Raw genomic sequence first — 4,745 nt, 5'->3', positions numbered from 1 at the left:
AAGGATACGTTGGCCAAACTCCTTCCGAAACTTGGATTACCAACTATGAAAAGCTACACCAAGACAACAAGCCTTTCCCGGTCTACGGACTCGGAGTTCGTAAGGAAAAAAGATGGAACTGTTTCCATCAAATTTGGCAAGGAAAAAGGAAGAAAGCCCTTCTATCTTCCAAACCCTCTTTATGATTGAACCATGTGTTCCTCAATCTATTGCCGAGCCGGATCCAAAAAAGCATGTCGCACTTTGATGGTAATGGACATCCTTCATTACTACAAAGACAAATATGGTCATTGCTTTTGGGACCCTTTTGTCAATGTTCCTATTGTACAAATTCCCCCCGATGAGGTAGATCCTTTTACAAGACCCTCACCTCGACGAAAAAGGTCGAAAGACTTGATTTTCCAAAGGTACTTGGACGGAGATTCATCCGTTGACACTCTTGGTGAATGTGATAAATACCAATTCATGGTTTCCTATGCACCACCTCCACCACCAGAGTCTAGCACTACATCTCAAGTCTCACCACAACTACCAAAAACACCACCATCTCCCCTCGGAAAAGCAAGTTCTCTCTCCATTCTATAAACCAATCCTTAAGTGGGCCAAGAAACATTCCTACCCGCTTGAAGTTCCAAAGAAAATACCATCCACTTCTTCAATAGCCATGTTCCAAGAAACCGCTTTCCTCCTCTTGTCAAGGAAGAATCAAAACTCTCGTTCCTCGCTTTCTGTAAGAGTTTATTGATCCTCATGGCGAGTACCGCCATGTTCCTAAAGTTCCAAATCCTACCGATGTGGATGAACATGGGAGACGAGAAAAAAACCTCTCCGCCGAAGCCGTTCTAAATCGCAATCGAGACTCTGTTAGCACAAAACAATGCCTTCAAGGCTATTGATTCCAAGATCGGAAATGTGCAACAAGATCTCCGAAGATATGATGAGAGTACCAAGAAGATACTTTCAATTCCAAAAAGGCTTCATGCCTTTGGAATCGACAACATCTTGGGTACCACTACCTTGAAAACCCAAAACCAGAATAGAGAAGCTCAAGAAGCAAATTCAACTTCTTGAGGAAGGAAGGTTCAGACCTTTTGATCCACTGGCACCTCCTGTTCGAACCGGGTACATACCTCCAAAGACCACAAGTATCTTTTTTGCCAATATTCCGAAGATACCTCCAGAAGAGAACCAGATATGGTGGAATTACGAAATCGTCTCAAAGCCCTGCAGAAGGAAAAAGGGAAACAAAAGACGCCACCAACAGAATCAAGATCAATTGTTATAAGGGAAAAGCCAGGCCAGATGATGCTATCCAATCCATTAGAATCCTTTTTGAAGGATTTGGGTAAGCAAGAAACCGAGCCTAATACCCAACAAAGATGAGCTCCGATACTATTATCCCCGGAAAACAGATTATGCTAGCCGAGCAAATTTCTTCTACTACATCGTACTCATCATCCCTTTCCTCTTTCCCATCCTTCTCGAGACCATACCACCGATTCTCCCCTATTGTTCCACCAACCTCACATATATTTATGGCGTACACTCCTCCGGACTATGACTATGAAATGGAATCAAATTATGCTGATCCAGAATTTGGACGGACAAGTAATCCCACAGTAAATGATTCCACTGACATGTGTCTATGGCATCAAAACAATTCTTCTCCATTGATGATATTCCTTATCCAAAATGGCCAGAAAGACTTGAAGAATTTCATACTTGGCTGAGTACACAATCCATTACCAACCATGATATGAATGATGTCCTTTACAACTTCGTTACAAGATTCACAGGAGCCTTAAATTCGGTGGCAGCCTCTCGAACAAGACCAAATTACGTTCCTAATGTCACCCAATTTCAGCCATGCCCTGACTTATTTATATCATGTCTTTGTGGGGACCCCGGGAGATCTCAAGGAGCTGAAAAGAAGAGAATTTTTTTCAAAGAAGATGCTGCTCCCTTCGTAAGAAGCATCTTGATAAGCATTATCGACTAATGCTTCACTCTTTTTTACCAAATTGGAGCGGATCCAAATTTAAAGCATGTCTTCCTTACTTCCATCCCCAAGGAGCTATCACAAATGGTTGAAAGATCTTTCTTCTAAAGCAAAGAAGAATACAAGATATTCCTGGGAGAAATTCAGCAAGAAGTCCATCTATGTCTTGAAGAATTATGCTTAAAACGTCGAATGGTCCGAACATACATCACGATGACAAGCGTCTTGAAGGAGCTTGTTCCTCTCGTGGCTAAAGATCAAATGCTCCAAACAAGATTGTGATGGTACTTGTGGCCGGTATTCCCGAAAGAAAAAGCACTACAAGAAATACTCGATCAAGAAATCCAAACATGGCTCCAAGCATTTTCGAAAAAGAAGAAATGGAGATATCTACGTAAAAGGAAGGATCGCATGCCATACGAAGTCAAGTCGTTGCTACATCTCAACAAAAAAGGACATTTTGCCAAAAATTGTCCTCGGGCGAAAAGGTCGATTCATCGATAGAGAATGAAACAGGTTTATCACTTGAAAATGATGATATTGAATCCTTATTCTCTGCGATGATGAACCAACCGAACAAACTCTTTGTGCCATCCCTTTACCAAACTGCTAGTGACTCGAGCTCGATTCGAAAGACATTTTTCACATATCTCCCACATCTTCAACCAAATCCCGACATATTCTCAAGTCATACTCACTGTCCCCATTTCCTGTTAAAATCCTCACCTCGAAGTTTGCCAAACCTATCAACGTCATTGCTCTTATCGACACGGAGCAAGTTGTTCCATTCTAGACACAAAAGTTCGATCAAGAATTTCGGACTCCTTACATCGATACTTCAATTACGCCAGAGATACTTTCTCCACAAATGTCGAAACCACACCGCACGTCCCAGTTTTTTCCTCGGTGTTCCATAACCACAAGAATTTTTGAAGCCTTCCCAATAAAGATTTGATAATTGGGTGGGATATCATGACTCAAATCTCTCGGCTTCAATTATTCTCGAAAAGGTCTCGATTTAAAGACCAATTCTCTCGAGTTTGTCAATATTCAAAGACTTTTTCCATTGAGATGAGTTTACTAGATCCAATCATGCAAAAGTTGCTTGAATCTTGTTCGAATCTCATTCAGAATTTGCCCGTAAATGTTCTCATCCCTTATGGCAAAACCCCGAGTTCTTTGTTCGTCTTCCTTTCAAAAAAATGAAGACATAAATCCAACCAAGGCTAGCCACATGGGAATGAAACCAGAACATTTGGTTTTGGCTCAAAGGGAATGCTCGGAACTTTTGCAGCAAGGTCTTATTGAAGTTTCCGATTCACAATGGGCTTGTGAAGCCTTTATGTCAATAGCGAGCCGAGCAAAACGAGAGGAAAAATGAGATTAGTGATTAACTATCAACCTCTCAACCTTTTTCTCCAAGATGACAAATTCCCTTTACCATCCGTAGATTCTCTCTTTCGGGTTTAACCAAAGCCCACATTTATTCCAAGTTCGATCTCAAAGCAGGATTTTGGCAATTGGGCATTCACCGAAGACAGATCCAAAACGATTACGTATCCCAAACCAACACTTCCAATGGAAAGTTCTTCCTTTTGGTTTAAAGGTAGCACCATCCCTTTTCCAAAAGGCTATGTGCCGTATTTTCCAACCAATACTATCAAGTGCAGCTGTGTATATCGATGATATTCGCTCTACAGCCCCGGATGAATCCACACTTGTCAACTCCTTGAACAGTTTTGCAAATCGTGAGAAAGCATGGCATTATGCTCTCTCAAAGAAAGATGAACATTGCCCAAACAGAGATTGAATTTCTTGGTATGCACCTCAACAAAGGTACATACTACCCCGGCCACATATTGCTCAAGAATTATTGAAGTTTCAAGACAACTTCACGACGAAACAAGTCCAGCAATTTCTTGGGATAATTAATTATCTCGGTAGATTTCGTCCCCAATATTGCAAAGCTTCGATCCCTTTGCAAATCATGCTAAAAAAACACTCCCCACCTTGGGAAAGACTCGCACCAAAGCAATAACAGCTTAAGGAGATTATGCAATCTCCCGCCACTACAAATACCATCAACAGTAAAAGAATTCTTCAACCGACGCCGTGATGAATACGGGCAGCCGTTCTATTCGAAGAAATTGATGGTAAGAGACTCCTTTGTGCCCATAAAAGTGGAAAATTTTCCCAAGCTGAAATGCATTACCATTCCACTTTCAAAGAAATCTTAGCAGTCAAAAATGGAATCAAAAATTTGAGTTTCATCTCATCGGCCACCACTTCCCGGTGGAATTAGACATGGCATCTTTCCCTCGATGACCAAGTTTAAACAAAAACAGATTCCAAATTCTCAACCGCTTAGATGGGCGAATGGTTTTCGAAATACTCCTTTGAGACAAAGCATATTCCCCGGAAAGAAAATGTACTTGCTGACTTCCTATCAAGGCCAAAAGCACCAGAGATCAACATGTATATCAAAAGGCCTGCTTTTCATATGCTCAACCATGGAGTAAAATACAAAATCGAGAACATCGAGATCTACAAAGCTGGAAATATCCCCAGAAATTATTCAGCAGATTCGAATGATAGCCTTGCTGAAAACATGGAGAACCTTATGTGGCAAAGCCACAATGACCTATTCGAGATTCAATGGAGGTTCGATTCTTTATCCTTTCGGGTTAAATATGAATTATCCATTCATTCATCCTCTTATCTCGGAAGGAAGATGATTTCCCGAACA

The sequence above is a fragment of the Eucalyptus grandis genome, chromosome 5 (assembly GCF_016545825.1).
Source record: "Eucalyptus grandis isolate ANBG69807.140 chromosome 5, ASM1654582v1, whole genome shotgun sequence".
Taxonomy (NCBI): Eukaryota; Viridiplantae; Streptophyta; class Magnoliopsida; order Myrtales; family Myrtaceae; genus Eucalyptus; species Eucalyptus grandis.
This window is presented reverse-complemented; position numbering follows the sequence as displayed.